This window comes from Callithrix jacchus, chromosome 3 (assembly GCF_049354715.1).
Source record: "Callithrix jacchus isolate 240 chromosome 3, calJac240_pri, whole genome shotgun sequence".
NCBI classification, from domain to species: Eukaryota; Metazoa; Chordata; class Mammalia; order Primates; family Cebidae; genus Callithrix; species Callithrix jacchus.
Window position 1 is genome coordinate 6381877 of NC_133504.1, and position 27677 is coordinate 6409553.

The window sequence follows — 27677 nt, forward strand, 5'->3', positions numbered from 1 at the left end:
GGTCACACCTGTTAGGATGACCATTGTTTTTTAAAAAAGCAAGCATTGGACCAGGCCTAGTGGGTCATGCCTATAATTCCAGCACTTTGGGAGACCAAGATAGGCAGATCGCTTGAGCTCAGGAGTTTGAGACCAGCCTAGGAAACATGGTGAAACCCCATTTCCACCAAAACTAAAAAAAATTAGCCGTCATGGAGGCGTGCACCTGTGATCCCAGCTGTAGCTGGGAGGCTGAGGTGGGAGGATTGCTTAAGCCCAGGAGGCAGAGGCTGCAGTGAGCTGAGATTGCACCAGTGCACTCAAGCCTGGGTGACAGAGTGAGACCTTGTCTCAACTAAAAACAAAAGAAAACGAAACAGAAAAACAAGTATCGGTTGAGGATATGAAAGATTGAAACCCTCGTACATTGCTGGTAGGAATGAGAAACGGTATTAACACTGTGGAAAACAGGTTGGCAGTTTCTCCAAAAAGTTAAACATAGAATTAGCACATGATCTCACAATTTCACTTCTGGATACATATCCAAAAGAACTGAAAGGAAGGACTTGAACAGATGTTTGTTCATAGCAGCATTATTCACAATAGTTAAAAAGATGGAAACAACCCAAGTGTCTGTCAACAGATGAACAGATCAGCAAAATGTGGTTTACACATACAGTGGAATATTATTCAGCCTTGAAAATGAAAAATACTCTGATACATAATGCAACATGGGTTAACCGTGAACTCATTATTTTAGATGGAATAAGCCAAACACAAAGGTACAAATATTGTATGAATCTATTTACATGAATAGGCAACTCATAGAGATGACCAGGGACTGAGGGAGGAGGGAGTGGGAATTTGTTGTTTAATGGGCAGAGTTTCTGCTCGGGTTGATGTAAAAGGTCTGGAAATGGATGACGGTGATGGCCGCACAGCATTTTGAATGTATTTGAGGCCACTGAACTGTACATGTAAAAATGGCTAAAGTGGTACATTTTACGTTATTCTATTTTCACAACAAAAAATCCAAAAAGAGAATGGATGAAGTAATATATGAGTTTAAGTAGTAAAAACAATACAAGAAGTATAATGGGAAGCTGACAAGTCAGCCCCAGGGGTAAGCCCAGACACAGGGGTTCTCTTTCCTTCCTGGTTTCTCGATCCTACCACTCACACCTATCAATTATTACAAATTTATTCTCCCATTTCTTCACTCCCTCATGTTCAGGTGCTTAAATGGGAGCATGGAGAAATGTAAAGTGGAAAATAAGTGGAATGCATCGAGCCTGGAGAGGAGCAGACTTGGGGGAGACCTTGACAGCTGTGATGAAATATTTACAGGGCTGTCAGGTAGAGGAGAGAGGAGGCTTATTCTGTGTGCTTCAGGTGACAGAAACAGAATTTCGTGGGAAGCAGACCTTTTTGCCTCCAAAAAAGGAATAACATGTTAATAACTAGAACAGTCTATGAATGGAGTAGATGCCATGGAATGCTGGAAGTGGGTAAACAGAGGCTGGGGATGTCACAGAGGGGATTGCTGCATTAGATGGGAATTGCCACGCTAACCAGGAAGAAGGAACTTTCAGCTGGGGTTTTGAAGCATATCTGATGAAGGAGGTATTTACAGAGATGTGAGCAGGATTGAGGAAGCTACAAAGGATCTTGAAGTACCCAGGAGCAACACTGGGAGGCGAGGGAGCAAAGGAGACCAAGGGCGCTGCAGAAGAGGGGTCAGCAATGGCTGGAAGGGGGATCCCCCAGCCGGAACTGGTAGTCACAGAGGGAGCAGCTTCTACCAGAATTGTGGTGCCAAGGCACAGAAGCAGCAGGGTTAGAACTTCCTGGCCCTCCATTTCCTGTTGTCTCTCACTGGCAAATCCAGCTCAAAGCCAGAGGCACAGGAGCTCAGCGGATGCAGTTTGCAGGGAGGGATGACCTTTGTAAGGCTCTGAACAGGGCAGAGAAGCGTGTCTCTAAGGTTTCTTCCATCTCAGAGACCTCTGAGTGCCCTCGCTGCCCCAAACTTCAAACTTGAAGACAGCAAAAGACCTGAAGATGACACTACTCCATGAATGACCAGTTCATCCTGTGAAAGTAAAGATAGGATTGGGTGATGACAATTTCAGCAGGGATCAGGGAAATGCCCTTGATAAGCCAAGACGGGAGAGAAGCTGTCAGTCAGTCAGCATGTATTTATTGGGACCTACTGTGCGTTAGGCCCTCTTGTAGAGAAGGCAGACCCACTGGTGAGCAAGATAGAAATTCCTCTTCTGTTACATACTAAAAACAGGAGGCAGACAGTAAGCACACAAGCACACGATTCAAGGTGCCATCACACGATCAATACACTGGTTAAGAAATGACCCGTGTCAACTCCTAGTTGTGTGACCTTCGTTAAGTGACAGTCTGTGTCTCTGTTCCATATCTGTAAATGAGGATCAATGACTGTACCTCCCCAGTAGGGTTGTTATGAGGCTACAGCTACTTCGTACATGTAAATCCTTCAGAACAGTGCCGAGTACACAGACGTGCCGTGTACATAGAAGTGCCGTGTACACGGAAGTGCCGAGTACACAGTACACAGACGTGCCGTGTACACAGACGTGCCGAGTACACGGAAGTGCCGTGTACACAGACGTGCCGTGTACACGGAAGTGCCGTGTACACAGACGTGCCGTGTACACGGACGTGCCGAGTACACAGAAGTGCCGTGTACACAGACGTGCCGAGTACACAGACGTGTCGAGTACACAGAAGTGCCGAGTACACAGAAGTGCCGTGTACACAGACGTGCCGAGTACACAGACGTGTCGAGTACACAGACGTGTCGAGTACACAGACGTGTCGAGTACACAGACGTGCCGAGTACACGGAAGTGCCGAGTACACGGACGTGCCGAGTACACAGACGTGCCGTGTACACAGAAGTGCCGAGTACACAGACGTGCCGAGTACACGGAAGTGCAGTGTACACAGACGTGCCGTGTACACAGAAGTGCCGAGTACACAGAAGTGCCGAGTACACAGACGTGCCGAGTACACGGACGTGACGAGTACACAGACGTGCCGTGTACACAGAAGTGCCGAGTACACAGACGTGCCGAGTACACGGAAGTGCAGTGTACACAGACGTGCCGTGTACACAGAAGTGCCGAGTACACAGACGTGCCGAGTACACAGAAGTGCCGTGTACACAGACGTGCCGAGTACACAGACGTGCCGAGTACACAGAAGTGCCGAGTACACAGAAGTGCCGAGTACACAGAAGTGCCGTGTACACAGACGTGCCGAGTACACAGACGTGCCGAGTACACAGAAGTGCCGAGTACACAGACGTGCCGAGTACACAGAAGTGCCGAGTACACAGACGTGCCGAGTACACGGAAGTGCAGTGTACACAGACGTGCCGAGTACACAGACGTGCCGTGTACACAGAAGCGCCGAGTACACAGACGTGCCGAGTACACAGACGTGCCGAGTACACAGAAGCGCCGAGTACACAGACGTGCCGAGTACACGGAAGCGCCGTGTACACAGACGTGCCGAGTACACAGACGTGCCGAGTACACAGACGTGCCGAGTACACAGACGTGCCGAGTACACGGAAGTGCCATGTACACGGAAGTGCCGAGTACACAGACGTGCCGAGTACACAGAAGTGCCGAGTACACAGACGTGCCGAGTACACAGACGTGCCGAGTACACAGACGTGCCGAGTACACAGACGTGCCGAGTACACGGAAGCGCCGAGTACACAGACGTGCCGAGTACACGGAAGCGCCGTGTACACAGACGTGCCGAGTACACAGACGTGCCGAGTACACAGACGTGCCGAGTACACAGACGTGCCGAGTACACGGAAGCGCCGTGTACACGGACGTGCCGAGTACACGGACGTGCCGAGTACACAGACGTGCCGAGTACACAGACGTGCCGAGTACACGGAAGTGCCATGTACACGGAAGTGCCGAGTACACAGACGTGCCGAGTACACGGAAGTGCCGTGTACACAGACGTGCCGAGTACACAGACGTGCCGAGTACACAGACGTGCCGAGTACACGGAAGTGCCGAGTACACAGACGTGCCGAGTACACAGACGTGCCGAGTACACAGACGTGCCGAGTACACGGAAGTGCCGAGTACACAGACGTGCCGAGTACACAGACGTGCCGAGTACACGGAAGTGCCATGTACACAGAAGTGCCGAGTACACAGACGTGCCGAGTACACGGAAGTGCCGTGTACACAGACGTGCCGAGTACACAGACGTGCCGAGTACACAGACGTGCCGAGTACACGGAAGTGCCATGTACACGGAAGTGCCGAGTACACAGACGTGCCGAGTACACGGAAGTGCCGTGTACACAGACGTGCCGAGTACACAGACGTGCCGAGTACACAGACGTGCCGAGTACACAGACGTGCCGAGTACACGGAAGTGCCGAGTACACAGACGTGCCGAGTACACAGACGTGCCGAGTACACGGAAGTGCCATGTACACGGAAGTGCCGAGTACACAGACGTGCCGAGTACACGGAAGTGCCGTGTACACAGACGTGCCGAGTACACGGAAGTGCCATGTACACGGAAGTGCCGAGTACACAGACGTGCCGAGTACACGGAAGTGCCGTGTACACAGACGTGCCGAGTACACAGACGTGCCGAGTACACAGACGTGCCGAGTACACAGAAGCGCCGAGTACACAGACGTGTCGAGTACACAGACGTGCCGAGTACACAGAAGTGCCGAGTACACAGACGTGCCGAGTACACAGACGTGCCGAGTACACGGAAGCGCCGAGTACACAGACGTGTCGAGTACACGGACGTGCCGAGTACACAGACGTGCCGAGTACACAGAAGTGCCGAGTACACAGAAGTGCCGAGTACACAGAAGTGCCGAGTACACAGACGTGCCGAGTACACGGAAGTGCAGTGTACACAGATGTGCCGAGTACACAGACGTGCCGTGTACACAGAAGCGCCGAGTACACAGACGTGCCGAGTACACAGACGTGCCGAGTACACAGACGTGCCGAGTACACAGAAGTGCCGAGTACACAGACGTGCCGAGTACACAGACGTGCCGAGTACACGGAAGTGCCGAGTACACGGAAGTGCCGAGTACACGGACGTGCCGAGTACACAGACGTGCCGAGTACACAGAAGCGCCGAGTACACAGACGTGTCGAGTACACAGACGTGCCGTGTACACAGAAGTGCCGAGTACACAGAAGCGCCGAGTACACAGACGTGCCGAGTACACAGACGTGCCGTATAGCAATGTGTACTGTTATTAGCAGGCAGTATTAAGCACTAGGTGAGAGAAGAGCTAATAAAGCAGAAAAAGGCAGAGAAAAGAAAATGGTGGGTCTGGGCTGATGGGAGTTGTGAGAGAGGAAGCTGGGGGCTGGTGGGCAGACTTGCCGTTAGGAAAGGACCGCAGCTTCTGGAGGAGAGGGGGAAGTAGCCCCCCAAACCCTCACAGAGTCGCGTCAACGTCTCCAGGGACAAATCAAGCCACCCTACAGAAAGTACACTTGTATGGCCTGTTAATGCTGAGGTCGAGCTAATTAGAAGCCATTTTGCAATATAAAATCAAATCATTTTTACGTATTTAAAAGCAAGAAGCAGAAGTGAATGATGCTTAAAAGAGGCAGACACATAGTGTCTAAGAGCTCGAGCTCTGCAATTAGACTGGCACAAGTTCAAATCCCAGCTCTGCCATTCACTATTATCCGATCTGGGAAGGGCTACTTAGCCTTCTGGGTGGCTAGCTTCCTCTTCTGGAAAATGGAAATAATCATAGCTATCTCACAGGTTATTTTGAGTCTGAAGGGAGACGTGCTGTGGTAATTGCTTTGCACAATGCCTAGAATATTCTAAGGCACCAATACCTGTCGCTGTTGCTTACTGCTTTCATGAAAAGAGAGCGAATACCTGTGCCTGACTTGAAAAGGGTAGTGTGGTAAAATACAGATGCATTTTGCTTTAATTGCTTTGTATGATATTCGGGCTTATAAAAGATAACTTTTGAATTTCTCTGCCAGCTCTGAACCCCCACAGCTAAGGAGCAGCGCCCTGTCCACGAGGCCCTCGCTGAACCAGAGCATCTGCCTGTGCTCTGCATGACAGTTATCCACAAAAACATCTCCCAACACTCAATAAAAAACCAAGGATTTTGATGATAAAATTCAGTACTTGGGGATGTTGATTTTTGATTGATTATTTTGACATTTCAAGCTCAGAACCAGCATTTGTGAAATGGGTATTGATGGTGAAAATTAAGTAGAAAATTGGCAGTTAAAGATTTTGCAATTTTTTTTTCCAGTTAATTCCTTTCTAAATACAATCTATTCCTTTAAGAGTCTTGCTGTGATGATTTCTGCTAATTTCTTTCTTGGTAGTTTCCAATAAATCAAACTTCACAGATGACAAGAGACTAACAAAGTGATAAAGGTGCACCTGTTCTTCCCTCAGAAACTGCTCATTTGCCAGGTTTTTCCAGAGTACAGGTGAAGGCCCGAATGTGAAAGTGTTCTGGTTAAAGAGCAAGTTCTTTGGGGTACATGTACTTTGACATTGGGGCATTGATTTGTACTCCGTAAAAAAATTTGGAAGTGAGTAGGAGCTTAAAATAAAAGCTGAAGAAATAACAAAGAAACACTAGAAAAGAAAACAAGAAAAAACTCGGCCTCTGTGAAGTGCAATGAAATGAAGCAACAACAGAAAGAAGAAATGACAAGTTGTGCCACCGTGAGTAACAAACCGCGGTGTTTCTCAGGAGTCGTTTTTGTAGAGTACGTTGGGGTACACCTTTCCTTTTACTCCTTCTATTCACTCTGTCACAGTATTAAAATGAAAAGCTCATTCATTAGGCATAATGGGAAAGAAGGCTCATCCTCTTTATGGGGAAAAACTTAAATGAGGGGTGTTAGTATTTCAAGCAGCGCCATCCGTATTACAAATAAAAACCTAACTAGGAGCAAGTGATTTTTAAATTCCTGTTCCAAGCAGGCATCTATCACTACATTGCAATGTGCCTCAAACCAAATAAAACTTTAACACAGGAAGATTGATTGTGGGATTTAAAAGCCAAAGAACGACCTGAAGAATTCATAATGTGATGAAGCTTTGCTTCCCGCTGCTGTTGATTTCAGACCGACGACCCTTTCCCTCTCAGGTAAGTCCAAGGCAGTGTCTGAGCAGAGAAATTACTCGGAAGGTTATGTTCTGTGGGTAGCTTGGTATTTGGTGTCAAAATATCCACTTTGAAAATAGTGGAGAATAATGTTCAGCAGCACAGAAAAGCCCTTTATGTTTCCCTTTTCACCTTAGAACTTAATCCTTTATCTAGCACTTGGCTGCTAATTATTTTAAGGACCAAGAACAGAGTATGTGAAAGATCTTGCTGTTGTATTTGAAGGGGTTTCCCTTGGTTTTTCTTTTCTTTTTTCACACTTTTACTTTCTCCCCTTTTGGAAAAAGCTTACCTCTTTGTAATTCAAGAGAGGTCTCAATTCACCTTGAGAGGCAGCCATATATTATGAACCCAAACGCATTGTTTCCCAAGTCATATCACTTGCTTAGCGCCCCTTACCAATTGAGTACAAAGGTTTTCCTCCAGGAACTGTCAGCTGTCATGTATCTCTTTTGCAGAGTAAGTGGGTCTTTCTCCTCAGGAAGAATTTACCGGCTTCAATACGTGTGACTTCTTGTCTGAATCCCCCACGCTGAGTTCTTGTGTTCTCTTCCCCCACAGGTCATGTCCTACACAGCATCCCCACTGTGCTGGGTCAGCAGAAACATAGGATGACCATATTTGTTCATCATTATTTCCCTAAACCTAGAGAAAATAAGATCACTATTGATTTCCCCCTCAGGTTCCCTCTACAAACCATGTTGTCTGACCTACAGAGTAAGTATTCGTTTCTGACTCCTTAGGCGTGTGTCAGAGGTGAAGATGGCTTCTCTGCTTTTCGGTTTGGGCAGGGCACGACTGAATAGTGAACATGATACGGAGAACGGCTGATTCAATCACCTCATTTCTTCTAGTGAGTCACATTGAGACTATTTAAGGATGTACAAGATCAAGGATCCATTAGACCTTTTTATTTTGTGTAACTTTTGTGGGTTTTCTTAGAATTCTGAAAGTGCCGTGCCTTCTTTTAAAAATTAAATTAAATTGACTAAAAAGAGAAAGAAAAGGAGCCTGCATTTTCTGGGGTTTCCCCAGAGGCTTTTTATCTGTTTAAACCAACCAGGGATTTTTCACATATTGACATAAGCATTCATTTGCTGATTTGTTGGATATTAAACTTCATGGAGTCTTCCCCAGAATCTTGAACGAAGCTGAAATACTTGGGTCCTTAGAGCTGCTTGAGTCCGGCATCGTTCCCTGAACACATATGGTTTTTCCTCCTCTGTCTCCCTAGATAAAAGTCAGTGCTGATCGCCTTAAGGAAAGAATGAGTTAAATGGACCAATATTCTGGGCCTGGATCTAAAAATCCCGGCCTTTTCAGAGGCCCTTTAGCATCTGCAGCAGCCAGGTCATTTGCACATACATAAATAAATAAATTAACAATGAATAAATAATCTAATCCCAGCCACACAATGCCACCTTGCAGATTTGATCCTGCGCAGCGCCCAGGGAATTTGTCCATTTCTAATTCTTTTTCATAAAGTCCTCAGATTCTTGCTGACTGTCAGGCTCATTTTCTTATTGTTTTCGCTTGATTCGTTCTGTATGACCCAAGGTCGCCCTTAAAATCCACATCGCTCGTGAAGACTCCAAAAGGCCTTCTTTTTAGAAGCCCCCTACCAAGAAAAGGATGGAAAGTGCCTGCGGTTTCTCCACACAAAAGCGGGGCAGGTTTTCGTCTAGCCTCCTGAAGCAGCCCTTCGTTCATCCAAGCGCAAAAATAACTCATTAGGGGCTACCGTGCTTTTGGAGCCTCTTTATCCAGTGCACTTGGGTGTGCCTGTGTCAGGTCTCCCGGGTCCTGGAGGAGCTGGGCCATCTCCCCTTTAACCCTGCGGGGCCACCCGTCAGTGACAGCACCAGGCCCCGCACCTGCCCACCCATACTCAGTGCCTGAGGCTATTTTTTCCTAGTCTTCTGAAAAGATGCTGGAGAGGAATGGAGGAGGGTTGCTTTTTTTTCTTTTTAAAAGCTGGCTGGGGCCGGGTGCGGTGGCTCACTCCTGTAATCCCAGCACTTTGGGAGGCCAAGGCGGGTGGATCACAAGGTCAGGAGCTCAAGATCAGCCTGGCCAACATGGTGAAACCCTGTCTCTACTAAAAATACAAAAATTAGCTGGGCATGGTGATGGGGGCCTGTAGTCTCAGCTACTCAGGAGGCTGAGGCAGGAGAATCGCTTGAACCTGGGAGGTGGAGGTTGCACTGAGCTGAGATCGTGCCGTTGCACTCCAACCTAGACGACAGAGGGAGACTCCATCTCAAAAAAAAAAAAAAAGCTGGCTGGGAGGTTGCTGTCTGTCCCTCATTCTCAGGCTGTACACTCACTTGAGGCTGTGGGTCCAGGGACGGGAACGCTGTCTAATTCTCCAGTCTCCGTGTTTCCAGGTCGGGGCTGGGCCTCACCTTATCCCGTGGAGGCTCCTCACACAGTATCAGCTCTGCTCACTCACTGGCCATTCTCTTCTGTACTAGAAGGTCAGCTTTTCCTTGAATGGGAAAAGAAGTGACACTTTGTGTTGGCTCAATAAATAGACTTAATTAATGGGAACCAAATTCCTCACTTCTGCTTTTATTGAAAAAACCACAAAGACTGTTTAGACCAACTGTTCAGTGTCCTTCAACAGTTCTGATAGCGTGTTCCACTGCTGACTGTCACGTCTTTTGGAATTTCAAGATTTTCTTTGTAACTTTTTTCCTTTTTTCTTCTGGTCCATCAAATAAAACCCTGCTGTATTACATGGAGTCTTGCAATTGTTACGTTCTAGCAGCAGTGAATCTCTCGAGTACCCAAGGAAGATGCTAATGAAAATTTTGGTACCACCTGAAAGTTTGAAAAGGTAGGCTCCACTGCCCACATGGAAATCTACACAACTGAGTTTTAAAATCTCGTTCTAGACATCCTTTTATGTGATGAAATTTTAAGAATGGGTTTTTTGTGTATTTTGGTGTATTTCAGCAATTTTCCAGGAGGACAAATTCCGTAGGCTGAGTTGCCAAAGCCCTCCAAGAATTTGGGGCCATCACCAGAATCTGAAAAACGTAACTAGTCTTGACCACAGTGCAGATACTCTTGTTAACGAGCACCCCAGCTCGGGAAGCTCAGGAAGAGCACATGGCGTGTGATACGCGGGGGGTGAGCTCTGGCCACAGTGGCGTTTCCAGTGTCCAGGACATTCCAGCTCAAACAAGCCCTTCAGGCATCAGGCACCAGAAGGCATGGATTTACACCTGTCACCTCTGAACCGTTAAAAAAAAGTCTTGCAGCCTTCAAAAGATTGATGATCTTGGGATAGTAACGGAAAGAGGAATGCAGCTTCAAGTGCTCGTCTCACCATTTCGTGTCCAATGCTTACTAGTCTTCCACAGTCATGCTGGATGCTCTGCGAGGGTCTGGCACTCAGGACAGTCAACGTTTTATATTACTGAGGAAGGAAGGGGGCTTGCTGAAATGATTCTCCCTGTCTTTTCAGGACAGGGTTATCCAGTCTTTGTGATGAGACATCTCTGTTGGATGTGCTTGAGCTTTGCGAAGAGAAATTTGTGAAAACACAGAAGCCTCTGCACTCCCAGAGAGACTGTGGCAAAGAGAGCACAGAAATGGTGAAACTGCTGTGAAGGGAACACCTGCTGTCAGAGCAGCAACACTAGCCTTTCCTACTTTTGGGAATTAGAAAATATTTCAAATGTACAGGAAAATATACAGCATGATACAGCAGGTGCTCATTCACCTATTACCTAGATTCAGTGACGACAGCATTTTGCCAAATTTGCTTTAGCTCTTTTCTTTCTAAGAAATCAAACTTGACAGGTGCAGCTGAAACCTCTTTGCTTCCTGCCTGGTCACACACCCTTTTATGTCTCACCAGGATCACTCCCAAGATCACTGCAGTTCTTAAGGAATCTTTACTTCCATTCTCCTCGTCTCCATAACTGGCCTACTGGGATGAAAATACAACCCCGATTTTGTAAACATATCATACATTCAGGCACACACGTGTACACACAGGGGTAGAGCAGAGTGAACATGGTACATGGAAAGGTCAGCAGTTGATTTTGATAAAATTTGGGGATTTTTTTTCTTTGCACTTGTATGTATCTTCTACATGTTCTCATTGATCATATATTTAAGTAATGATGAGTAATGATAAAGTAACATAAAGATTAGTGACAAAATGTTGTTAAATGAAAACATCCTTTACTATATGCAGAAATAAGCGTATGTGGCATTTGTGAGAAGTACGCTAAGGTTCTTCAAATTCCCATCATAGCAGAGCACGCAGTGTCAGTGAGGTCCTACTCTTAACCTCCTGGTCGCTTCCTCAGCCAGAAGGCAAAAATCAGTAAGAAAACAATCAGGCATAGACAGACTGACAATGGATATCTAATGAGCTTTTAGGAGGTGATCACCACTGACTTCGACACTCTGTAAAGCTGTTATATCAGGCAAGACCTGGAGTGTGGAAACACGCATCTCATAACGAACAGCAGCGTCCGGCCACACATATTCCCCAGTCCCGGTTCACTGGTGTGGACTAGGGGATACGTGGTTGTACAGCTGTACAACCATGCACAGCAGTTCTGCAGTCCAGCCTCTCTCGTGGTTCTTCAGAAATGGCCCCATGCGCTCCGGCCTCTTACATTGGAATAGACCTGAGGCCTGGGCCTGAGCTCTGGGAAAACAGGCTGAACGGTCCCCCCGATCTGCTTTGGTTTCGCTGTTCAACTGCCCAAACTTGGTGAAAGGAGAGTCCATCAGTCCGGTTTAGCTGGCACAAGCTCTGCGTTGGGAGTTAGGGTTGAATCTTCCGCTTTTTAGAAGTGCTCACTTGCTGTGTTTCACCATCTCGTCCATGTGTCCTTCAGAATCTCTTGAAAATGGGCGGTCTAAAGGGCCAGGGTATTCCGGTTGGTCGTTTCATTTCTTAGCAGACCCAGCGTCTCAACATTCATCATCACTGAACACCCAGTTAGACATAACTTACCTCAAGGCCTTTTACCTCAGCAGAATAAATATTTCATCCATTCTTAAGTGAATGAGAAAATGCCTGCCCTTGGGGGCCAGAGTGAACGGCAGTGTCCTGATCCATCCCTCCCAAAGGGAGAGAGTGAGTACGGAGAGCCCTCTGTGCTCTTCCGGAGGCCGACAGCTTTGAACCTGTGAGTCCTTTCCTGAACCTCATTCCACAGTGACAAGGGAACAGTTAGCACATTCTTGCATGAGAATCCTGAGCACTGGAGAATCATTCTGCACAGCCCTTATACCTGTGTTGTGTGGGAATGAATAGCTAGGATTGCCGTCGGGTTTGTTATTCAGCTGGTGGTTGGTGTGGTCCATAACAAGGACTTCTAGCACATGAGACGAGCCTAACAGAAGCCATCTTTGTCGGATACTGTTTATGTTACTGACCTATATGCTAGGAGGAGACAGCCATCCAACTTACTAGACTTAGCAATCTTAGGGCTACCCTTCCTTCCTGTGAATTTACTGCTTGTTGGCTGGGTGGGGTGGCTCCTGCCTATAATCCTAGCACTTCAGGAGGCCAAGGTGGGTGGATCACCTGAGGTCAGGAGTTCAAGACCAGCCTGATCATCATGGTGAAACCCCATCTTTAAAAAAATAAAAGGAAAAAAAGACAGAGAATTTACTGCTTGTTTTATTAAGACTTTATGTTGTTGTCAAGTAAGTTTCTATCACCAAGGGACATTTCAAATTCCATCAGCTCTCCCTTCATAGTTCTTTGAAGGACTTAACCATATACTGGTATGAGCCATCTAGTTCTAAAATTAGGCAAAAATCTAGGCCCCTTAAGCACGTAGATCCTTCATGTTTCACGTGGTTAAATAGAACTGCTGGGTGGATGCTTGCGTTGCCACAGTTCTTTTCCCTTTCTCATTTCTTTTTTTTTGAGACAAGTCTCACTTTGCCGCCCAGGCTGGAGTGCAGTGGTGCCAGTATAGCTCACTGCAGCCTCGACCTCCTGGGCACAAGTGATCCTCCTGCCTCAGCCTCCCAAGTAGCTGGGACTACAGGTGCAAGCTACCATACCCAGCTAAGTTTTACGGTTTTTGTAGAGATGGGGTTTAGCCATGTTGCCCAGGCTGGTCTTGAACTCCTAGGCTCAAGTGATCTGCCCACCTCTGCCTCCCAAAGTGCTAGGATTACAGGCTTGAGCCGCTGCACCTGGCCAGAGTTGTAAGTGTTAGCTCTTAGAAGAAAACTAAGGATCATCTAATTTAAACCCCTCATTTTAGTGAAGAGGAAATAAGTTCCCAGCAAGTTGGCATGACTTAGCTCTACTAACTCACCGTAACACTTAGTCAGATCAACATTCTAGAAAAAGGAATACACAATATTTAATTTTTGGCCCAGTATATTGATATGAAGTCATCCGCCAGCTGCGTTGACTTCTTGGGTTGTTCTAAATTCTTCAAGATCACTATAATTTGGAGTTTCTGATCATTTTAATATTTTAAGTAACACATACAAATTTGAATCTAGTTCTGAGATTCCTCTTATTACACCTGAATTGAAGTGTCCAGACAAAGAAGAGTCAATGGCATAAAACAGCTAGTAGCATAGTTCGACACAGTCACACGTCTGTCCTAGGTCTTTCACAATTCCACCTCTCATTGTCCCTTTACGGTTAACACTCACAATATTTTATTTAAAGTTTTGATATTCATCCCGAAATGACGTGAGGAGAGAGCTGTATTCTTTGGGAGACACTGATCACAAACCAAGACAAGACCCTGAACTTCAGGCACTTTGTAAGGCATTGTGGCCACTCACCAAAATCTGTTTTCCCGATGCCAAAATGAGCCACTCCAGGGGAGGTGACAACTATTTCCAGATGTGTTCTAAGATGCTCATCTGTGATTCAGACATACTTGTAGACAGAGGAGGGGCAAAGGTAAGATCTCACATCCCACCCTACCCCTGGCAAGCTCATCAGCAGCCCGAGTCCCTGTGTGTGGTTATCCGGGACTTCACAGCTTGCCTTTCCATTAGGCCTCAGAATGAGAGCTGTTGATGACTCGTTAAAGCTAACCTTTGATTCCTGTGCCCCAGGTTAAGGTTCAAAGGACAGCACAGCAAGCGGTACCAGTGTCACTTGTGATTTCTCCCCAACAAGAAGTGCTCTTCTGTTCCTCTTAGGCCACTCTGTCCTCACAGGGAGTGACTTCTTATCCTGTCCCTAAAAACTCAAGATATAGACCCTGGACCTCTCATTCTTCCTCCTCAGTGACAAAGGTCTATATTTCATATATTTTTTAAACTACTCTATGGTTTATAACCTAACTTACAAAATACTATTTAAGTTGTTCTCCAAAACAATTTCACTGAATATTTAAAAAACACGTTTAGAAAACTTAAGCACTGTAGTTTTAAGCCAGCTGTCTAATGATTTAGTTTGGACACATGAGAAAGAGATGGCGAAGAATCAAGAGCAGTGATGGGGCCCCAGGGGTGGGCACCCAGGGGTGCACTGGACTCTTAGGGTGGTCAGGATAGTCTGAGAGGTGGCTTCAGAGGTCTGGATTAAGTGTTAGTTTGTCAGTCCTTTATTATAAAATGGATCGTGTTCATTTCCACCTCTCATTAGAAGGCGCTCGCGCGCGCGTGTGTGTGGCTGTGTGTGCACGCGCGCGCTTCCACTTCCTTTTCCCTTCGAATTTCTCCTTGGTTCTGTTAAGTGTATATTTAACGCAGTGTTTTTGGAGGGGGTGGGGTGGCGAGTAATAGCTGCCTTAAAAACCTCATGAGCTCCCCCTGCTGTTTTGCAGCTGACAATACAAGTCCCTCTATTTTAATTCCCAGAAGCGCAGAAGAGAGAATCCCTTGTGGGTTTGATGGACGAAACAGATTAATATGGCAGCTTTCTCCTGAAGGTTGACGAAATCATAGAGGAAAGGAAGAGTCAGCATTTGATTTTGGCTATCACTTAACCTAGGGCACCGGAACTGTCCCCTCACTTGACCTAAGAAGTGTGTCTGTACCACTTTTGAATACCTGCCAATGAAGAATGAAGGAACATATGATGATGTTACATCAGATCTGAAATACAATGCCTAAAACTTGGAAGATGTGTTTTTAGTCTTTTCATTTTTTAGTCGGTAAAGATTTGGAAAGAAACTCATATGACTTGAAAATATGGTATTGATAGAGTTTCTGCTGCGTTTCTTTCCCACCACTTCTTGAAACTTTATATGTAACTTGATTTAAATTAACTGACTTTAACTTAACTTAGAGTGAATTTTGAGTGAGAATGAAATATCAGACAGAAATCACCTTTATTAATCAATATTTTTTCATATATGTTATCAGGTATCATTTAACATGACAAATTAAAAACATCAGAAGATATGCATTTATCAAATTGCAAATATATATAATGGAACACTTGTCACCAACCACGGGAAGGTGGGGGGGATATGATGGTGACAAAAACAGAGGTTTCAGTCTTTGTAGATCTTATGTTCTGTGATGGCAGGCATGTGTGTAATAAAGCATTCAAATAAATATATAACTTAAAATTATGAGTTACTTTTGCATATGACACAAAAAGAACAAGCAATAGAAGAAAAAAATAGATAAACTGGACTTCTCCAAGATTAAAAACTTCTGTGCATCAAAGTACACTCTCAACAGAGTGAAAAGCCAACCCATGTAATAGAAGACAATATTTGCAAATCGTGTATCTGATAAAGAGCTAATGTTCAGAATACGCGAAGAACTCTTACAACCCAACAACAAAAAAGCATATGCAATTAGCTTGAATAGACATTTCTCCAAAAACATTCCAATGGCCTATAAGCACATGAAAAGATGTTTAACATTAATGGAACATTTGATTTGTATCAGAAAACTACAAGTCAAAACTACAATGAGACTCTACTTCATACCCATTAGGGTAGCTGTTATTTTAGACAACAACAACAAAAAGAAAAACAGAAAATAAGTGTTGGTCAGGATTTGGAGAAACTGGAACCCTCTGCACTGCTGGTGGGAATATAAAATGATGCAGCCATTGTGGGAAACAGTATGGGGCTTCCTAAAAAAATTAAACATAGAATTATTGTATGACTCAGCAATCCCACTTCTGGGTGTAAACATAAAAGAATTAAAAGCAGAGATTCAAACAGATATTTGTATATCCACATTTATAACAACATTTTCACAATAGCGAAAAAACGGAAGCCTCCTAAGTGTCTACCAATGGATAAATGGATAAACAAAATGCGATCTATAAATACAATGGAATATTATTCAGCCTTGAAAAGGAAGGAAATTCTGATACATACCACAACCTGATGATATTGAAGAAATTATGCTAAATGAAGTAAGCCAGTTATACATGAGCAACTTTTTTTTTTTTTTGAGACAGTCTCACTTTGTTGCCCAGGCTGGAATGCAGTGGCATGATCTTGGCTTACTGCAACCTCCACCTCCCAGGCTCAAGCAGTCCTCCCACCTCAACCTCCCGAATAGCTGGGACCACAGGCACACACCATCACATCCAAGTAATTTGTATTTTTTGCAGAGATGGAGTTTTGCCATGTTGGCCAGGCTGGTGTTGAACTCCTGACCTCAAGCAATCCATCTGCCTTGGCCTCCCAAAGCGCTGGGTTTATAGGCATGAGCCACTGCACCCAGTTCAAATGAACAACTATCATTTGCTTCCTCTTACGTGAGGTTCCTTGAGTAGTTGCATCCATAGAGACAGAAAGTAGAATGGTGGTTACCAGAGGGTTGGGCTAAGGGGGAGTAGGGAGTTAGTGTTTAATGGGTAGAATTTCAGTTAGGGAAGTCAAAAAAGTTACCAAATGCTGAGGGGTTGGTCTAGGTCCTGCTGCTTGCCATACAGAAAGCCAACCACTGAGACAACGAGTATTGCCAGGAAGAAGCTTTAATCCGGTGCTGCAGCTGAGGAGATGGGAGCTCAGTCTGAAATCCATTTCCCTGATCAAGAATAGGGCTTTACATAGCAGGGAAGAAATGTAACCATGTCTGGGAAAACAGGAACTTGGAAGGGGTAAAGGAGCAATCATGGTGAATGAGCAGCCTGGGTCTTATTGTCTGGATGTGGTAATCTGGTGAGTTTCAGTTCTTTGATACTTTTTGAGAGACCTGGGAGTCCTTTCCTGAGGAAGAAACTCAGGTGAAACAAATGTAACTTTTAAGCTTTAAGACCCAAGGATCTGTTTCTATGTTTATCAAAAGCAAAACCAACCAAGCAAACAAACAACAAACCCTGTCGATAGGACTGCTGGGTCTGTTTCAGTCGCACAATGTAACACACAGAACAGTTCACTTAAAAGTGATTAAGCTGGGCTCAAGCCTGTAATCCCAGTGCTTTGGGAGGCCGAGGCGGGTGGATCACAAGGTCAACAGATCGAGACCATCCTGGTCAACATGGTGAAACCCCGTCTATACTAAAAATACAAAAAAAAGCGTGCCTGTAATCCCAGCTACTCAGGAGGCTTGAGGCGGGAGAATTGCCTGAACCCAGGAGGCGGAGGTTGCGGTGAGCCGAGATCGCGCCATTGCACTCCAGCCTGGGTAACAAGAGCGAAACTTCGTCTAAAAAAAAAAGTGATTAAGCTGGTAAATTTTACATTATGCATATTTTGAGACAGTTCAAAATAATTATGGTAAGTAATTTTAAGGGGAAGAAAGCAATAGGTTTCTACTACTAGGCATTTGGGTGGTTAAGGGGACGTGGTCCAGGAAGGCCTCGCGGAGACCTGCTGGTTAGCATGGCCAGGGGAGTGGGAAGGGTGTTGTAAGGCCTGTGCTGATAAGGCCTGGAGTGCTCTGGGGCACCAGGGGAGACCAAGGCAGCAGGTGCAGAGGGAGCATCCTGGGGAGCAGAAAGCCACGAGGACAAGGAGGAGGGCGAGAGTGGAGCACAGTTCTGTTGCTGTGGGGAGGAGCTTGGGTTTTACCTGCAGCAATGAGAGATTGGACACTGTCTAAACTCCACCTAAATAGGTCACTCAGACTGCTGTGTGGGAAACAGATTCTGAGAAGCCAAAAATGTAGCCCAGGGACCAGTTAGGAGGCTGCGGCAAAGGTGAGAAATAGCGGTTTGAACTATGAGAGTGTGAGAGGATATGGAGACGAGTGGGCGGAGGGAAGGTTCTGGTGATGGGCTGCTAGGGTCAGGGGGAGGGAAGCGCCCAGGCCGATGCAGTGTCATCATGCCGAGCCACCGTGCCCGCCCTCAGTGTCATCACGCCGAGCCACCGTGCCCGCCCCTGCTCTTACACACGTAGAATGTCTTTAACTGAAGTCACTGTTATCATTCTGAGGTCAGTGCTATGGCAGGCAGAACTGGCTGCCTGGCTCCGTCTGCTCTGAACATTAGGATCTGCTATTTCACCTCCAGAAAAGTAAATTGACAAGGTACTTTTAATTCTTCAAAAACAATGCTTTGTAAGTCTGTAAATTATTAGGATGGCAGTTCAAAGCGATCCACTAACCTGATCAAACTTCATTTCTGATCAGCTGGATCATAGGATACGACAATGACAGTAATGGGTAATAACTGTGATGTTTTCAATGTCCCTGGGCCAAAAGTACATTCAGAAGTTAAAAGGTGATCTCGGCCGGGCGCGGTGGCTCAATCCTGTAATCCCAGCACTTTGGGAGGCCGAGGCAGGTGGATCACAAGGTTAAGAGATCGAGACCATGGTGAAACCCCGTCTCTACCAAAAAATACAAAGATTAGCTGGGCATGGTGGCACACACCTGTGGTCCCAGCTACTGGGGAGGCTGAGGCAGGAGAATTGCTTGAACCCGGGAAGTGGAGGTTGCAGTGAGCTGAGGTCGCACCACTGCACTCCAGCCTGGCGCCTGGCAACAGAGCAAGACTCTGTCTCAAAAAAAAAAAAAAACAGGTGATCTCAACCTGCATGTCAGAATTGTAAATGAGGTCACTGGAGCAGTTTTAAACTTTCAAGTAAATGTTTTTCCTTCAATGTGACTGAAAGTTGTATTTGGGAAACAAATGGGGAAGAGGTTGGGGTACCTGAGTGAAAAATGAGAATCACGCTCTTTTCACTTTGTAGGTAAAGTGTCAGTGAATAGACTGGATGGGAAACTCCAAATTCAATGAGCCAGTGAGCTTCTGCCTAAGGAAGTGAGTCACTCTTGTCCAAGTCGGAGGAACCGATCAGCTTTGCGAGCTTTTAGAGCCAATGGGGGCGTGGGGGGCACGGTGACTGGCACCCCAGGACAGGGTGCAACAGGGACGCAGTAGGTGGGCCGACAGGTGGGGGGCTGGGAACTTATTAATACTTCATTCCAGTTGTTCAGAAACAAAGCACTTAGTTGAGCTGAACAGATCAAACCCGAGTCCGATTTAGCCTCTGGGTCCAGCTGCAGGAATGCAGAAGCCAGCATGGGGAGCTCGCGACGGCTGTGCCACCGCAAAATCCTCCCTCTGGGACTGTCCAGGCCAGCGGCGAATCTACTGATCCCACAGAGCGACTCTAAGGAGACGACGAACACGGAAGGGCATCTGAGAGACATGCAGAACGTTTTCAAGTGAGCAAGACGAAAACTGGACCGTCCGGGGATGCATTTGACCGTTAAAACGGTGTTTTGAAAATGTCCACCGCAGTGGTTCCTGTAAAAATCAGGGTGCTGCTAACCTAGCTGGGGAGAAAGAGGCTGTGGTTGGGATGAGGCCACAGGGACGGGCTAAGTTCTGTTCACTTTTAAATCAATCATTAAGACACTTTTGCTTTGCGTGGTTTTCTGTATCTTCGTTTTATTTTATAATAAAAAGACTTTTTAAGTGTTTAGTTCTTACGAGGCATCACATTATGTTTTTTCTCTTCTCTGACACTCAAAATCCTGTCCCCATAACTTACCAGTGCAGTTTAGCCGTGTTTACATCAGGTCTATTTTGTTCTATTTTATTTTATTAATTAATTCATTCATTTAAAAATAGAGACAGGATCTTGCTATGTTGCCCAGGCTGGTCTTGAACTCCTGTCTTTAAGTGATCCTCCTACATCAACCTCCCAAAGTGTTGGGATTACAGATATGATCCATCATGCCTGGCCTATTCTTTTTTTTTTTTTTTTTGAGACAGAGTCCCTCTGTCACCCAGGCTGGAGTACAGTGGCATGATAGCTCACTGCAAACTTTGCCTTTGGGTTCTAACAATTCTCCTGCCTAAGCTTCCTGTGTAGCTGGGATTACAGGCGCCCACCACCAGGCCTGACTAATTTTTGTTTTTTTAGTAGCGACGGGGTTTCACCATGTTGGCCAGGCTGGTCTCGAACTCCTGACCTCAAGTGATCTGTTTGCCTTAGCCTTTCAAAGTGCTGGGATTCCAGGCGTGAGCCACTGTGCCTGGCCCCTGTTCCTACGGTGTCTAATTTTTGTCATTGAAGTCATTGTTATCATTCTCAGCTGTGGGAGGATCTTTGGGTTGCTCCCACTGCTATGGAAAATGCTTGTCATTTGTTTTCAAGTTTGGAAATTGGCATTTGTGTAATAAAGATGCTATTGTTTTATTTATACGCACACACACACACACAAACACACTCACACACATTTCTTTTTTTGGGATAGAGTCTTGCTATGTTGCCCAGGCTGGTCCCAAACTCCTGGACTCAAGCAATCCTCCCACTCTGGCCTCCCAAAGTGCTGGGATCACAGGCATGAACCACCATGCCTGGCCCCAAATGGACATTTTATCAGAAATAGTAAGAGGCTCCATTTTGTATTGCATTCTCGCTCTACTCAATTTAACAGAAAAGAGCCTCATCTTAGAGCTTAAGCCACCATAAGGAATTGTTACACTGGTCTTTTATAGACAGTTCTCAAGCCCATACTCTGCCAGACTCTGTGCTTGGTTCTGGGGCTGAAAAGTTGACTGTGACCTAGTGTCCTATTAAAAAGCTCAGAGAGGCCGGGCGCAGTGGCTCACGCCTGTAATCCCAGCACTTTGGGAGGCCGAGGCAGGTGGATCACGGGGTCAAGAGATCGAGACCATCCGGGGCAACATGGTGAAACCCTGTCTCTACTAAAAATACAAAAAATTAGCTGGGCATGGTGGCGCGTGCCTGTAATCCCAGCTACTCAGGAGGCTGAGGCAGGAGAATTGCCTGAACCCAGGAGGCGGAGGTTGCGGTGAGCCGAGATCGCGCCACTGCACTCCAGCCTGGGTAACAAGAGTGAAACTCCGTCTCAAAAAAAAAAAAAAAAAAAGCTCAGAGATGAGTCAACTGTCAAAAATAGTGCAGAATGATGAAACCCCAATAAATGGATATCGGGCTTCAACTCTTTCTAGAGGAATCCCATATAAATGCTGGCCCCTGTCTCTAGTCTTGGTCCGCTCTAGTTCTTTCCCTACATGGAAACCAGAGTGACTGGAAGGCAATCAAGTCTTCCAGCAACTCACAGGCCACACAAGACAACCACCAGCTCCTCAGAAGGGCCTCGCAGGCCTCTGAGCCCTCGCAAAGACGTTCTCTCTGCCTGAAGCCTCTTTATCCTTTTCTTTCCCATCTCACCTGGTTAATGCCTACATTTCCTTCTGGTGTCAGTTGAAATGCCACTTTCTCTGCCTCACCTGGACCAGTTGAGAGCCTGTGAGCTGGGCCTCCACCCGTGCCCCACAGTCCCTCTTAGGACTTGTCATGCTTTAGTAACGACTTACTGTCCCTAATGCCTTCCCCAGTAGCCTGTAAGTGCTGTCAGGACATTGCTTGCCTTGCTTCCGATTCTCACAGTCCTGGCATGCGCAGGCACTTAGCAGGCATTGTGAGATGAAGGGCAGGGCTTGTGCACGCACTGCCAAGAGAAATGCAGCGGTGCCTCATGGAATCAGGAAGTGAGCAGATGGAGCTGCACCCTAAAGCCTAAAGCTACACCCTAGACCTTTCCAACAGGGCTGGAGGCTACAGCCTAAAGAGGAAGCTGGAGTCCGCCAGGTAAAGAAGGGAGGTGAGAATCTGGGGTGGTGGTGGGATGACTGTCGACGCAGAGGAGTCCCTGCAAAGGCGGGGAGAGCTCGGCAAGGTCAGACAACTGCAGGTGTTCCGGACGACGGACTTGTCAGGGAAGGGAACGGGCAAGTGACCCTCACCACATAGAAAGGTGTCGCGCATAGAGCTATGATCCAACAACACACCCTGGTATGCATGTGGCCCTGATGGGGACAGGTGCAGCGTTGTGTCGTTTCAGATTCCTTGTCCGTCTCAGGTGGGATGTTGATGGGGAAGAGCCTTCACCAGCTTGATTCCTCTCACACCGGATTGACCGGCAAGGCCCATCTCAAGGTGATTTTGCCCAGTCAGTGAAACGTCCTGAACGAATCTGAGTGTGAGATGCTGGGAAAGCCGGCTGATGCTAAGGAAGACAGAGGCGAGTCAGATCTAGGGGAGAAGAAAAGCTAGGTGTGTGTATTCATTCATAAAATCATACACTGTTGTTAAAAAACAAGAATTTAAAAATTGCTCAGTTTATGTGACCCTGTGGAGTCTCTTCTAAAGGACGCACAAAAAACTGGTACTAGTGACTGCTTCCTAGGATGGGCACTGGATGGCTGGGGACAGACAAGAGAGGAAGACCTACGTGTCACCATATGAGCTTTTGTCCTATATATAAGTGTATAACTAATTAAAATGTATTTTAAAATTAGTGTATGCATAAAAAGCCTGTCAGGAGGCATATCAAACAAGCTAACAGTGCTCATAACTGGATGGTGGGACAGGGGTTTGGGTCTGTTTTATCCTTTCTATGTGAGCATGCATTGCTTTGGTAAATAATTTAAAAAGGGATACTGGCTGAGTGTGGTAGCTCATGCCTGTAATCCCAGCACTTTGGAAAGCCAAGGCAGGAGTTTGAGACCAGCCTGGGCCACAGAGCAAGAGTCCATCTCTATAAAACTGAAAAAATTGGCCAGGCATGGTGGCATGTTCCCAGAGTCCCAGCTATTTGGGAGGCTGAGCTGGGAGGATCACTTAAGCCCAGGAGGTCAAGACTGCAGTGAGCTATGATTGCATCACTGCGCTCCCCGTCTCAAAAAAAAAGAAAAGAAAAAGGATGTGATTTTTTTAAAAGATGAATTTTAAAGACTATACATCGGGGCACTCGACTGCTCAGTTCTGAAGTCAAGGAGGACTACAACCTACAACTTCACCCCAGGAGAGAAGAGTTTTCTACCCTTACCTTCAGATCTTACTATTCTCAGAGTGTGAAATTGCTGTTGATGGTGGCAGCTGCTGTCTAGAAGAAGGCGCACTGGACTGGGAAGCAGGCGTATGGTATGCAGTTGCAGTCCTGGTGCTGCCACGGAAGAGAGATGTGACTTTGGACAAACCGTACTGGCCCTCAGCTGCGGGTTGTGTGTAGTAATACGTACTGCGGAGGTGACTGCGGGGATGAGATGGGGTGACTGCTTGTGAAAGCATCTACCAACCAGGCCAGGGGAGGCATCAAAGAGGCTCTTTCGGGTGAGTTGGCCCCTCTTGATTTCCACCAGCTCCACGAAGGCCACTCCAAACAGTGTGCTGCTTGCGTAAATACAGCTTTAATACAAATCCTCTGCCCTGCTCCACCCGTGTCTGCTCCGCGGTCTTCATACCTGGGTCTTCTGGAGCTATCTTTGTACCTGATACTCAGCAAGCTCTGAAAGAGATCTCTGGGCCACGTGGTGGCTCGTGTCTGTAATGCCAGCACCAAAAGGATCTCTGTCTTCCTTTCTTTTTAAAATTTTTGAGAGATGGAGTGTCTGTACATTGCCCAAGTTGATCTAGAACTCCTGGGCTCAGGTGATCCTTGGCCTCCCAAGCAGTGGCGATGACAGGCATACGCAGCCACGCAGGCTCCCTTCTTCCATTCTTGGTGTCTTCGCTGATGCAGAGAGGGACATGCTTTAAAGTGAGTACCCAGGAAAACAAACAAAAAAAAAGAATAAAGATGGACATGCTAAAATTAAGATTGCTTCAAGGACAAAAAGGTCAGTTAATTGACAACATAAATGAGTTTTTAAAAAATTCAATATTGTAAGTAGGTTACCAATTTCAAAGGTTACAGTTTTCATCCATATTAAAATCTCACACAGATTTCAGATCTTTTTTTTTTTTTTTTGAGAGATGGAGTTTCACTCTGTCACCCAGGCTGGAGTGCAATGGCACAATTTTGGGTCACTGCAACCTCCACCTCCTGGGTTCAAGTGATTCTCCTGCCTCAGCCTCCTGAGTAACTGGGATTACAGGTGCATGCCACCACACCTGGCGAATTTTTGTATTTTTAGTAGAGACAGGGTTTTGCTGTGTTGGCCAGGCTGGTCTTGAACTCCTGACCTCAGGCGATCTGCCTGCCTTGGCCTCCCAAGTGCTGGGATTATAGGCGTGAGCCACAGCACCCAGCCAGATTTCAGTTCTAATCACTAACAGTTATGGGGCTGAAATTATTATCCAGCCACTGCTCTGTTAACTTCTTGAATCTTCCCATCCACCAATGGGAGAGGCACAACTGTCCCACTCACCTGGTGGAAACTGGAGCCCAGAGCTGTGAAATCGTTCTCTGGAGGTTATACAGCTAGAAAACAGCTGATCCTGGACTCCATCCCAAGCGGTCTCCTCCAGGATCACGTTCTTAATCACCACCATGCCTCTCAGGGATGATAATAATTAATGCCTCTAGCAATGGTATTATTTGACTATAGGAATTAATGAAAGTCCGGAGAAAACATAGAACATACAGTTCCACATGATTGTGTCAGTGTTTCACACCTAGGGTTTCCGAAACCATTCCACAAACAGATTTGTATGAATGGGCACGAAGTTGCTGCAATTATGCATTTCCGTTCACCTGGGGAGGATGAAGACCAACTTTCACTGGAGAAGAGTCGTCAGGGCCGGGTGTGCTGACCAATCACCGAAGGGAAAAGGTACTTGGGACTTTTTTTTTTTTTTTTTGAGACGGAGTTTCGCTCTTGTTACCCAGGCTGGAGTGCAATGGCGCGATCTCGGCTCACCGCAACCTCCGCCTCCTGGGTTCAGGCAATTCTCCTGCCTCAGCCTCCTGAGTAGCTGGGATTACAGACACGCGCCACCATGCCCAGCTAATTTTTTAATTTTTTTAGTAGAGACGGGGTTTCACCATGTTGACCAGGATGGTCTCGATCTCTTGACCTCGTGATCCACCCGCCTCGGCCTCCCAAAGTGCTGGGATTAGAGGCTTGAGCCACCGCGCCCGGCTACTTGGGACTTTTCTTTGCCTCTCGAATACAGCATTCCCGAGAGCCTGGTGTGGAAGAATTCTCCTTCTACCCGAGGAATGAAGGAAGTCAGTGTGCCTGCATGCTGATTTGGGGTAACGTCCAGCAAAGAGGCTTGAGAAGTATGCAGGGTCCTCAATGGGAAGACCTCACAAGGAACTCGGACTCTATCCTAAGAGCAAGGGGCAACCGTTGAATAATTTTAGACAGAGGAATTTAAGATTTGAGCTTCAGGAAAAAATCATTCTTCCTGCTATGCTGAAAATGAATTAGAGGAAGCAAAAATGGAGGCTGGGAGAGCTGGTGGAAAGCGGGGACAGGGGCCTGAAAAGGAACGTTGGCAGCCTGGCCTGTGGTGATGGCAGAGGGGATGGAGAGAAGTGAAAGCATTCAAGACAGGTGACAAAAGTGACAAGACACAGAGTTCAGAAGAGAGACTGATCTCGGGATGAGGCGGATCAAGGGAGAGAGATCACGTGAGTCTCCCAGGGGTGAAGGCAGATCAGAAAATGAGACCAGTGTGTGGTTTTCTTATATCACATAGGACGATTTTACCTAGATTCAGGGCCTCAAAAGAAACCTTCGGGGTAACTAAATCCTGCCCAAAAGAAAGAGAGAGAAAAAAAAGCTGGGAATCGGGGTATAAGGGAAGGGAAAGAGGGGAGACAAAAAGGGTGGAAACGTTTATGTTTTGATATGTTTGTATTTACGTGGGGAGGAAGATTATTTGTCCACTAATGCTCCTTCTGTGTCTCCAGGCTGACTGGGCATCTCTACCCGTGGGCTTTCGAGAAGCATTCAGATCCGTTCTTAAGCTGTGCAACTTCCTCCTTAGTGAAGATGAGGCTTGTCAAAGTATGGCGAGCAGTTACATGGGAAAATGGATTAAACAGCTTTTTGGAAAGAAACTTTTTGTAAATCACAGTGAGCACCTGATGCCAGAGAGTCACCACCAGGTGCGCTGTTTACCCGCGTCTCCCGGTTATTATATATACCTGCAGCACTGTCCTTCGCGCAGAAAAACCATCTGATGCTTCTTGGAAATTACTGTTTCCTAAACTCCATTTATCCAGTGAGCCTGTCCACCTTCCTTGGAGTCTCTTTCTCAACATATAAATGAAAAGGTTTGAAAATATTGTCTCATTGATGAATGTTCTTTTCACATCAAGGAAACAGGCAACACAATCCTAGAGTTCCATCATTTTAGAAATTATCTTTCCATTTTTAATTGTATTCTAGGAAGTTATCCATTCGATGTCGTTGTTCTGAAATTGACAGAGCAATGAAATGCCTTCCCTATAGCCTTCCCTCACCACATATATTTAGGCCATCATCAGCCTGAGTCCAAGGCCAGCGTCACTATTATTTGGTGCGAATCTGACAATATCCATGTTGCTCTGTCTTTCTGATGGAGCTGTGATGTAGTTCAGATGGGATTCATTTGTATTCACGTCGGTCTCTTTACCGTAACTCCGAGTAGGAAGGTTTGTGAAATCAGGTTCTTCAAACTTTCACAGATTTATCACTCGTGGCCAGAATGTAAGGTTGCGTGCATATGACTCTCTCTCCAATTTGACTTTTTTTCCAAAATAGCTTCTCTGAGCGCCCGGAACTGGCTCTGCCATACTCCGCAGTGGTGCCAGGGCTATATGGCCTGCATACAGCGTACAATGCATCCGAAAAGTACAGGAACACGGTGTAACTTCCAGCTCTAAAACCTCATCACTTTTATTTCTGGCTATTCTCCATAGGAATTTGTTCTTCACTAACCACACTTTATGTTGTATTTAGAAAGAGCAACAAGGCTAGACCACGGTTTTTTTTTTTTTTTGAGACCAAGCCTTACTCTGTCGCCCAGGCTGGAGTGCTACGGCACAATCTCAGCTCACTGCAATCTCTGCCTCCGGGTTCAACTGATTCTCCTACCTCAGCCTCCAGAGTGGCTGGGAGTACAGTCATGTGCCACCATGCCCGGCTAATTTTGTAATTTTAGAAGAGACGGGTTTTCACCATGTTGGCCAGGCTGGTCTCAAGCTCCTGACCTCAGGTGACCCACCCGCGTCGGCCTTCCAAAGTGCTGGGCTTACAGACGTGAGCCACTGTGTCCACCTGAGACCAGAAATTTATATTCTGACAAATACAAAACAAATTCTTGCTGGGGTAAAAAGGAAGTCCTGGTACCAGTGGGTAGAAATGCACATGTTTTATTGTGAAAAATCTCTACCGATGTAACTAACAA

The 27677-nt window shown here is 46.3% G+C and overlaps 1 long non-coding RNA gene across 1 annotated transcript; it reads left to right on the forward strand.

Moving 5' to 3' along the window:
* The first annotated feature begins 8745 nt into the window (after nucleotides 1–8745).
* Nucleotides 8746–12831, forward strand: LOC128931657 (uncharacterized). The gene is made up of 2 exons (XR_013532764.1): nucleotides 8746–10027; nucleotides 10147–12831. It is a non-coding gene; the product is annotated as an uncharacterized LOC128931657 (long non-coding RNA).
* The last annotated feature ends 14846 nt before the right edge of the window (nucleotides 12832–27677 follow it).